The sequence below is a fragment of the Sorghum bicolor genome, chromosome 9 (assembly GCF_000003195.3).
Source record: "Sorghum bicolor cultivar BTx623 chromosome 9, Sorghum_bicolor_NCBIv3, whole genome shotgun sequence".
Taxonomy (NCBI): Eukaryota; Viridiplantae; Streptophyta; class Magnoliopsida; order Poales; family Poaceae; genus Sorghum; species Sorghum bicolor.
The window spans coordinates 25,676,159-25,687,081 of NC_012878.2; the positions used below are offsets into that span (position 1 = coordinate 25,676,159).

Consider the following 10,923-nt stretch of genomic DNA (forward strand, 5'->3'; position numbering starts at 1 on the left):
GACCTAACAGAGCTTCATCGACCTTGAGGATGCAAGCCGTCGCCGACACGAGGCACAGATGGCCTACCTACGATCCATGGGACATTTCCCTAGACCACAGCAGTGAGCTAGCTTGGGGGAGGACCCCCACAAGAGGTAACATGTATCTTACATTCTTGCACTTAATTTTAGTTCTTAATTTTAGTATTTAAATTTTAGCAATTTTTCATCATCTTTCAAAAAAAATAATTCCACTCTCATGTGCGCTATGATATGTTAGTTTCTCTTGTGTTGAAATGATGAATAGTTGCTCTGTCTATAATTCTCTAGTATCTAAGTTATAATTTAGTGTTCATCAAGATTTAAGTTTGTTGGCTAAAAATGTCTCATTCTGAGAACTTGAAATCTTGTGGGTTGCAAATGCATGATCGTTTTCTAAGTTGTTGCGAGACATGATATGGTATAAATAGATTTTGCTATGACTTTGTTCTAAGAGAAACTTGACATCCGGAGTTTTCTTTTTAAAAATTCAAAACAAAGAGTTCCTCAATGATTTTGAAATACCTACCAAGGCCATATGACTTGCTTAGTAGCTTTGAGTTGAGTCAGATCCTAGGTATCTCAGAGTGAGATTATGGTCATGCACCCATGATATGAGATTCACGCACCCACCAAATAAAGCCGACTCTCACACTGAGAAGTTGCGCACAACATGCACCCTTCCATCCACCCAAAATATGCCAACACTTACCCTAAGTGTTGCGACTTAGCTTCCACCAATTAAGTATGCCAAACTCTCACCCTGAGGTTTGCACATCCCCATACACAATTTTACTCCTTACATCACCATCATGACATCTCTCCATTTTCCTCTTTGAGAACCCTTTGAAACATGTGGGCATCAGTTATCCATGAAAAAAAAATGAAGGAAAAGCCAAAGGGCATGGATGGGAAAATCAAAATCCCCATCAGAAAGAAATATATATATATATATATATATATATATATATATATATGATCCATTTTTTAGGGCCCATATGTTTACATTCTCTCATTCTCTTCCTCAAATAAAGAGAGTTATGATACAAGGAGTAACCAAAAATATTTAGATAGGACTACCACCAAAAATTCCACACACTTGCACATCTCAATCAAGGTGTATGACTTGTATCTCCTCATGGTCTGGGCTTTGACTTGGCAACACAGGTGTCGTAAGTACGCCCACCTTTATACCTTCCCAAAGCTCCATTCTCAGCCTTAGTGGTAGATCTTAAAGGCAAACACAAATGCCTTTGGTGAGGATTTCATACACATTGAGCGATCAAGAGAATCATTAGAGGAACTTATTTATTTTGCAAAAATATATAAAACCTCCGGATTGATGGTCTATCAAGGGATGAATGAATGGTGAGTCTGTTACAACCATTCAATCTTGCAACCACCCGAGAACTTGGAAAAGCTATAAGCCCCATGAGAAGTCAAGGTAAAGAGTGGATAGCATGCCAACTTATTTAAATTGCGAATGAATGCTTTGTTATAGGTATGATACTCTTGAATTATATCAGCATAGTAGCAACTCCTGATCAACAACCATACTTAATTATTTGCTCGAGATGAGCAAAGGTTAAGCTTGGGGGACTTGTTGGCAGTCATTATAGACCAATTATAAACTGCCAACTTGATCCAAAAGGAGAAGAAGCAATCATATTATATACACACATGCATTTTATTACTAACAAGTTCCACTTGTACCATAGTGATTATATTTTGCAGGAATTATAGTGCAACAAGTGAAAATGTGCCATACCATGAAGAAAGCGCAAAGTACCAAAAGACGTATTCAGAAATGCGCAAACCAAGAAAATAGAGAAAAGCCCGAACAACGTAGAAATGGGCCTGATCGTAACCACGGGAGAGATCCTGGCCCAGAGCCAAACCGACCACACGAAGGCGGTGGCCAGGGGGACACACCTAGGGTGCGGGCGCACCCTGGTGCGGGCGCACCCCTGGAGGCGGCAAACCGGGCCCATCTTTCTCAGGCGGTTGCATGTCGCCATGCATAGGATGGTTTCACCTACTACCAAATTTAGATGCGACAAACCGTCCTAGTTCCACTATAAAAAGAGAGGCACTCCCCCCTCTTCAACACACACATCATTTGGAGTCAATTTACCTCACACCTCTCACTTGTATCTGTCGCACCCGGTTTTCCAAAGAAGACCAAGCGCTAACTATATGTGTGCTCAGGATGTCCACACGACACATATAGCGACAAATATGGAGAATATCAAGAACAATGTTTTATTATATATTGCAACATAGTTACAACATGGCTTACATCTATTACAAAGCATAGCGGAAACTAATCCTAATCTTCACTTTGGGTCTCCATTTTCCCCAGGGACGGTTGACTGGGGGTACACTCGCCTAGTACTCCTGGAACATCTCAGGGAACTCCGCCTTTGTATCACCATCTGGTACCCATTCGAGATTTTTGATTGTTGAATGTAAAGCAAGTGTGAGCGCACCATACTCAACAAGTATAACATGAGGGGATGCAAGGCTCAAAAGGCTTGACTTGGTTTGACTGCGATAAGCATTTTTAGTTGGTCATATTTTATAATTAGACCTATGTTTCTAGGTTATGCTTAAGCTCCCAAGGTGATAAGTATAATTATCATCAAAATTAATCATCACCCAAACCATCCATAGAACCATCTATCTCGAAAAGGATCCAGGTTGCTCGTGTCCGTGAGCACGGCTGATATATCAGTTTTTATAACTCTGCAAAGTATGTACATCTTTACCCATGAGTCATGATTGCCCTTTGCCCGAGGGGGCCAACCTCTTGACTCACTTCCAAGGTAAGTCGGCAGGGATCACTACGTAACCTTTCACTAGACACCCTAACTTGTTAGTGGCCGCGAGGTTTCAACGGCAAGTGTGCATAGAGACCTCCCCCAAGAGGCACATCCGGTCACGACGCTGTACACACCAAGGTAGGAGCAAAACTATACACCACGAGGCACCCCCCTCTTGCGCCTTTTGGTAACCACTAACAAGCTAGAGACGTACTAGATACTTGATTAAGACCAGAGCCATGTGATTCTCATGGTTGTACTGTAAGTCCTGGGTTGCCGCTTTAAGATTCAGTCCTTACGGAGGGTAGACTAGAGCACCCAAAAAGGCCCAATGCTCTAGCCCCCTGATATCCATGTTGCTAGAAAGCATCATTGTAATATTGATTCCATAATCATTAATCAGTATTAATATTATACAGTTTGGTGATTGCAAACTAAGCAAACTACCCATATGCATAACCCCAGGGTAAACAAGGATACAAGATACAATAGTTCTAGGCAAAGTCCTTAGGGGTTTATCATATTAGACTCATGCACATGAAGATGTGATTAAATAGTTTATTAGGTAACAATGGAACTCATGTTACACTTGGCTTCCAAAACTTGCCGATGGTTCCACTTCTCAAAGATATACTCCTCATGTAGCTCCACTTCTAACGTCAGCAAACAATCGATACAAGCATCACAAGAGAACCTAAAAACAATACACCAAGCATTACAAAATGAGACTTAAAGGTTTTAAACATGTAAGGCTTGTAACTACGAAAGTATGAGCGCATAAACAACAAAATAGAGCTACAGTTTAAAGAGGCATAGAAGCTCAAAGGTAGAAGATGGAAGGTATGATAAATGATAGGAATAGAATAGACATGATGTATGTGGTCTAACATGAAAGATTTAGAGAGTATAAGGATTTATAGATGAATGACAAATGACGAGAGGTCTGTATACAATGTGGATAGGACATTATGAAGTAAGCATACAAAGAATTAAGAGATAGATCAGATGACTATGCAAGCTTAATGAAAGGAAACTTATACATGGTAAGGGATACACAATAGTGAGATGATATTGTGAGATACTAACAAGAGCATTTGTTTCCTGACATAGAACATGAAGACCTAAAAACAATGGTGGTGGTTGGCAAAGATTGAATTTGCCAACAATGATGAGATGATGGTTACATAGCGAAAAGTGAGGATGAACCTATAGCTTAGGTTCGACAACCTACTTTAGGATATGATGATGACTATTTGGATTGGTAAAGAGGACATTTTGGAACATATTTCGACCAGTGGCTGCAGCAGGGTGAATGCTTCATTAAAGGGGGAGCACGGCGAGACATCGGTGCACGCAGGTTGTGCACGGCAGCGGACAGCAGGTTTATGATCACTGATAGCGTACTCTTATCAGCACATTCAACGATCCATGGTGTGGGGTCTCTGTGGACGGTATGAGTTATGTTCTAGCAAAAGGGAGTGATGGTTTGGCCATCTATGAGCCAGGAAACACAAACATAGGATGGGTGGCATGGCTGATTTCTAGACAGCAGGAGTGGCAGTTGCCATGGCCTCAATATCTCGGCCACTGTGGCACTTATGGACAAGCCAACTTACAGAGGTATGTGCGAGTTCATGATACACAAGTGGGTTAAAGGATTTGACAAACGTAGTAGTGGATTTTTGGGAACGCACTCGCCAATCGGCTGCAGCGCGGCTGCAGGGCAGCAAAGACAGCGAGCACAAGAAAAATGATATCTCTTTTATCTTGAATCCTATTTCCATGGAATTTCTTAGGTGTGTGTGCAAGGATATGAAACACACTGTAGTCGAACAACATGGTCAGTGGAGCGAGGGAATAATGGGAACATGCATGCCAACCGGCAGGGATGCTGCTGCAGGGCAGCAGGGACAGTGAGCACAAGAAGAAGTGAATATCTCTTTCATCTTAGATTCTATGGCCTTGAAAATTTACAGAGACGTGGGCAAATATATGATACATTTGTGGATCCAAGGGATTGTCAAATGGAGTTGTGGATTGCCCAGAATATGCATGCCAATCGGCAAAGGTGCTGCTGCATAGATGCAGGAGCAGCAAGCACAACGATATAAATAACTCCGACACCATGGCTCCTATGACCACACTAATTTGTGGAAGTGTGTACAACATCAGGAACTATATCATGATCAAAGAGTTTGATGACTGGAGGCCTGGATCACTGGGAATGTGAACGGTAACCGGCAGCAGCATTGCTGTCCACGAGGGACAGAGACATGATTGTTAGAAAACATTGCTAGAATTTGACCACACGCAGATTATGGCATGTGTTCTATAAGGAATAACATATTAACAAGATGGAGAACATGATGGTGGTCCTCACATCAGGGTTAGTTGTAGCAGGAGACGAAGTTGACGGTGGCCGACATCGACTATGGGTGATGACAGGGTCTGCGATCAACGGAGCAGCGCCAATTCCACTTTGAAGATAATCATGCAACATGAGAGATCAAAAGAGGTTGATGAGAAGGGGCACGAGCAGCAGGATCAAAGAGGGAAGGGGGAAGGGATGGCCTCACCACTCACTGTACAGCAGCGGAGACGACAACAATCAGTGGGGTGTTGATATAGGTTCGAGCACACCGGAGTTTCTTCCATGTAGCGTTCAAGAGCTGGGTATCATGACCACAAAGAGGATGAACTGAAGATCATTTTCGTATTGAAGAACACAGAAGGATGATCTCCTTACCATGGCATGGTGTCAAGTTTTCTGGCGATGAGGTAAATCGCGCAGCGGCAAAATGGAACCGCTGCTGCGTGGGGGCTCCATTTTTGGTGGATGAACAACAGAGGAAGTTGGAGATGCTGCCATGGGGAATGGAGAGGAAGATGGAGGGGGCTGTTACTCTGGTGGTGGTGTGAGGGAGAGAGGAGAAAAGGAGAAGGTGCCACGCTGGTGGTGTGCGTGAGGGAGAGAAATAGGGGAATATATGGCTGCCTTTTTGCTGCATGGAGGCATACAAATGAAGTGTGATTAAATGGAGTTTTTAGGAGGGGAATGAAGAGAGGTGTGCTCCATGGTTTATGCGTGAGAATAAGAGGAGGGAGGGTCTGTTTCACCTGCTTCCATTCTTTGCATTTAGGGAGTGGTAAAGGAGAATGAAAAGGGAGCTTATGAAGGGAATTAAAGGTGAGGGCTGCTGTTATTTTATTTGAGGGAGAGAGGGCAGGCGCCATCTGATAGTTTGTGAGTGAAAGGAGAGCAAGCATTGCTGCTGCATGCTAGTATAATGAAGAGAAAGAAATAAATTGATGGAATGAAGAAGCATTCTTAAGAGAATTGTGCATGCCTAGTAAATTATGGGGCAAAGTAATTTTGTGCATCTATTTTGCATGGGAGTAGAGAGGAGTGGAGGAGGCGCCATAGGAGAGAAGGGTCATCCGTTGTGCATGAGAGACAGGAAAAAATGTGGCTGGTTGCTCTTGCATGGATGCATGCAATTGAAAAAGGAATTGATGGAAGATGAAGGTGCTGTCAAGAGAGAAATAAAGGGAGATGTGTGACCAAGAAAATTAACAGAGGTGGTATAAGGTGCTTCTATTGTGTGTGAGAAAGAGATTTACACAAATGAATGCACGCATTCATGGATTGAAGGTGATAGAAAAACCGATGGAATAAATGGGGTTATAAAATTAATAGGGAAAGGAATTGGTAGGTCTGTTCTTGCATGAGGAGAAAGAAAAGGTGTTAGCGCAGCAGCAAGAGGAGATGGCTGCTGCGTTAGAGAGAAAAAGAAGGATGCAGACTGCTGAAAATAAAAGGAGAAACGAATGGAGTGAAGAGTGGTGTTAAGAGAGTATTAAGAAGAGGTGTGGCAAGCGAATTAAAGGTAGAAACTTAGTGTTGCTATATTTTTGCATTAGGTGAAGTGACTGGCGTGGGCAGCAGGAGGAGGTGCATGTTTATCCTGAACTCATGTATTTTGAGAGGAGATGGTAACCATTGGAGAGTAAATATCAAAATTGAGAGAGATGAGTCCATGGCATTAAGAGAGAGTTTATGTTGTTCCCGCATGTCAGGAAGGAGAGGTGCAGCGACATGAGTACCAAGGTTAGGATAGCAAAAGAGGGATGTTGTGGCCGATCCAGACTTGGCCCAAAATAAGATAATACATTCGGTTTGATTTGTTAGCAAAAGGAGAAGATGCGGGGCTGTTTGGGTAATGAGCTAAGATTATGGAGCTGGGCATGAGATGATAGGAGGTGTAACAAGGATTGTATTTGGTCCATTCACAAAAGAGAGGATGAGTTTTGGCTGCCCAAAAGAAATATGCGTGGTAGATTGGTCGACATATATAAGCTTGACCTGAATTAAAAGTGACTAATGATTAATTGGATTTGACCAAAGTGATTATACATATATAAGATTGTGTGAGAGAAGAGAGAGGCACGATCATCATCTACCATGGATTTAGGAATTTAGAGAAGACTTGATCAAAAAGAAATAGGAGTCTAAAAACAAGATAAAAGAGAGATGGTCTGGCTATGGTTTAAGTAGGATTCTCAGCAAGAGACTTGATTGAAGTTTTAAACATTGGACATGATATTCGGAAAGATGAGATTGGTTTCAAACCCTAAGCATATTTAGAAACATTTAAATTCATTTTTCAAACATAAACACTATGCAACGACATGAATGCAACAAACCACTAAGTTGATTTACAAAAATTTTAGAAACCCACATTTTTCACTATCTAAAATGTTGTCAACATAAATAAAGTTGGAACATTTTATAAAAATAATAAATTCTTTGTCTTTTTTTTAGTGTTTTCTAAGTCATATCCCAAAGTTAGAATTCTGGGGTGTGACAGTATCTTTAGTCTAGATTAGTAGTAGAGCAAGGCAAGAGCTAGCAAGGAGAGCGTGTCTCCTTGGAAGAAAGGATCTTCTTGGTATAAATAATATTCAACCTTCTTCCATGAGCAAGTTCTATTTATCTTTATATGATTATGCATATGAACTAGAGTATGGTTGTGATCTTATCATGTTCATAGTATACGAACTAGTTCTTAGTTCTTGTGCTATGTTCTTGATATGTTCATCATTGTTCTTCATTGTTCATCAGATTAGTATGATTAGGATTAGAATTAGGAATTGGATGATGGTTCACTGTGTTGTGATGGTTGCTCTTAGCCTAGCCTGTCACTCCGAAGGGGTGGGGCCCGTGGGGGTTAGGTGTTGTTTCCAATTACATGAACAATGTGTTTAGGTATGCGGGAATCAGTGGATGTGCGGGTATCTTTCGCGTAGAGGGGTAGGTGGCAGGGTAGTGACAGCTCTGTCATCCTTTGCATTCCCCCACGAATAGGTATTTTGATAGGAGTTCTGCAAAGTCTCTATCGGCTGGGTATCCAGCTACGGGGATCTCCCCTCATCTCAGGCTTAGTTCTAACTCTATTTATTGCTAATTAGATGATCCGCTAATAGTTCTATGCATAGTTATATGTGACCCATGCCTGCTCAAGTAGATTTATTTCTTTATTCTTTATTTATTATTTCTCTTCTATTTTATCCTTGAGGTTGATCCAATGTGTGTCCACTATCTTGAATATCATGTTTATTCCTGTTTACTCTATGTCTACCAAGCATTCAATAAGTAATCATGTTTACACCATGTTTTATCCCTTTGCCTTCCTATGGGAATTATAAATTCGACACCCTTGAATACTCACGGGTTGAAATGCTACAATGATAGTTCTGTCCGCTTGCAGTTATATTACTTCTTCATTCATGAACTATCGATTGGCGTACCTAAGTACCGTTACTTAAGATTGTAATCCTTGTGCACTTTCAAGCGTAGTGCCACAGCTTTGCATATCGCAAGTAGGATGGTTAGGAAGGCCAATCCGGCATTCCTAATTATTGTTTCCAGACTGCACTGCTAAGGCCGGCGCCCTCGAGTTGCCTTGGGTCATCTCTCTGATGTAGCAATAGTTACGGTATGCCAACACACGACATTTCTGGTGCCATTGCTAAGGATGGATCTATGGTCTATTTTTAGTAGTGACGCTAAGAAATGCCAACAACTTGATGGTTGTGTGACTCTGAAAATCCATTGAGAAAGGGCATAATTCCATCACCCACTTTACTATCTGATCATTTGCATCCTTGTTGCGCAGGATATCCCCCAACAGAAAACTTGTAGTTACAATAATATGGTGGTCGTCAAAATAGTATTTTAGTTTCCTAGAACTAATTAGAATGGCATAGATTAACTTCTGAATCTAGGGATATCTGGTCTTGGACTCATTAAGTACTTCTCTTATGAAGTAAACTGGCCGCTGCACTTTGTAAACGTGGCCTGACTCTTCTCGCTCAACCACAAGCACCGTTGAAACGATGCGGTCTGTGGCCGCGATATAAAGAAGTAGGACCTCATTTGGTTGAGGCGCGGTAAGGACCTGAGGAGAGGTTAAGAAAGCCTTGAGTTCTGCAAATGCCATGCCGGGCTCCTCGGTCCAAGTGAACTTGTCGAACGCCTTTAGCAATTTGAAAAAAGGTAGCCCTTTTTCTCCTAACTGGGATATGAAACGGCTGAGAGCAGCCATGCATCCAGTGAGTTTCTGCATGTCCTTCATGTTCTTTGGTGGTCGCATATCAAGGACTGCCTTGACTTCAGAGGGATGCAGGCTTATGTTGTCGCGGCTGACGATGTTGCCGAGCAGTATACCAGAGAGGACCCCAAAGACACATTTTTTGGGATTGAGCTTCCATTTATATCGATTGAGGGCTTTGAAAGTTCGATCAAGGTTGTCGATCAGAGTGTTGGCATCTCTAGTTTTCACGACAACATCATCAACGTAGGCCACGACAAGGTCATCCTATATCTCGTCATGGAGGCATTGCTGAATGGCACACTGGTATGTGGCCCTTGCAGTTTTTTAGCCTAAAAGACATGGTCATATAGTAGTATGCTCCAAAGGAAGTAATGAAGGATGTTTTGATCTGATCATCAGCGTTTAAAGAGATTTGGTGATAACCAGAGTAGCAATTTAGGAAAGAAAGGAGTTTGCATCCGGCCGTAGAGTCGACCACCTCGTCAATATGAGGGAGACCAAAGGGGTCTTCAGGACAGTGTTTGTTAAGATCAGTGTAATCAATGAACATTCTCCATTCATTATTATTTTTCCTTACAAGTACTGGATTAGCAAGCCAATCTGGATGATACACTTCTTTAATAAATCCGGCTCCTAAAAGCCATGTTACTTCTGTCCTAATGGCCTCCTTTTTGTCGTGAGCGAACCGTCGTAATTTCTGCTTGATAGGTCTAGTGGTCTTCGAGACATTCAAGGAGTGCTCGATCAGGTGCTGGGGAACACCAAGCATATTTGCACGTTTCTATGCAAAAATGCCTACGTTATCCCTCAAGAACCTGACGAGCGCATCTTCCTATTTAGGATCCAAGGTGGCTCTGATAAGAGCTGTTTGGACCAGTTGGATCTCTTTGTGCTCCTTGGACTTGACGTTCTTCCTTGGGGCCTATAGCTCGGGAATCTTGAGCTAGTCGGAGGACATTTGTGCCGCCTGAATCGTGGTCTCTACCATCCGAACCGAGAGGCCAATGGCCTTGGTGACCCTGAAGCTTTCTTCCTTGCAAGTGTAAGCTATGTAGACATTGCCCCTGACTATGAGAAGTCCCTTCTCGGTAGGTATCTTGAGCACCAGGTATGAATAATGTGGTACTGTCATGAACTTGGTGAGTGAAGGATGACCTAGGATGGCGTGGTACGTCCCTTCAAAGTTAGTGACCACAAAGTTGACAAACTCGGTGCGGAAGTGGTCAGGAGTGCCAAACTGCACAAGAAGCATTATCTAGCCAAGAAGCACAGAACTTTGACCTAGTAGGATGCCCTAGAACTGAGCTTCATATGGCTTCAAATTTGCTTGAGTTAGCTTGAGGGCAGAAAGACTGTTGCAAAACAAGATGTCGATGGAGCTATCGCTGTCAACGAGCACGCATTCAAAATGGACGTTGTTGATGCATGGGTCCAGAATAAGGGGAAATGCCCCAGCTCGAGGATGGCGG

The 10,923-nt window shown here is 42.3% G+C and overlaps 1 long non-coding RNA gene across 2 annotated transcripts; it reads right to left on the bottom strand.

Annotated features, from left to right (window-relative positions):
• On the bottom strand, positions 3,192-5,680 carry LOC110430614. Of its 2 annotated transcripts, none has more exons than XR_002447994.1 (4): positions 5,587-5,680; positions 5,417-5,509; positions 5,221-5,317; positions 3,192-3,534 (listed from the first exon to the last, which is right to left on the bottom strand). It is a non-coding gene; the product is annotated as an uncharacterized LOC110430614 (long non-coding RNA). The 2 variants fall into 2 exon arrangements; XR_002447995.1 differs by lacking the exon at positions 3,192-3,534 and adding an exon at positions 4,763-5,092.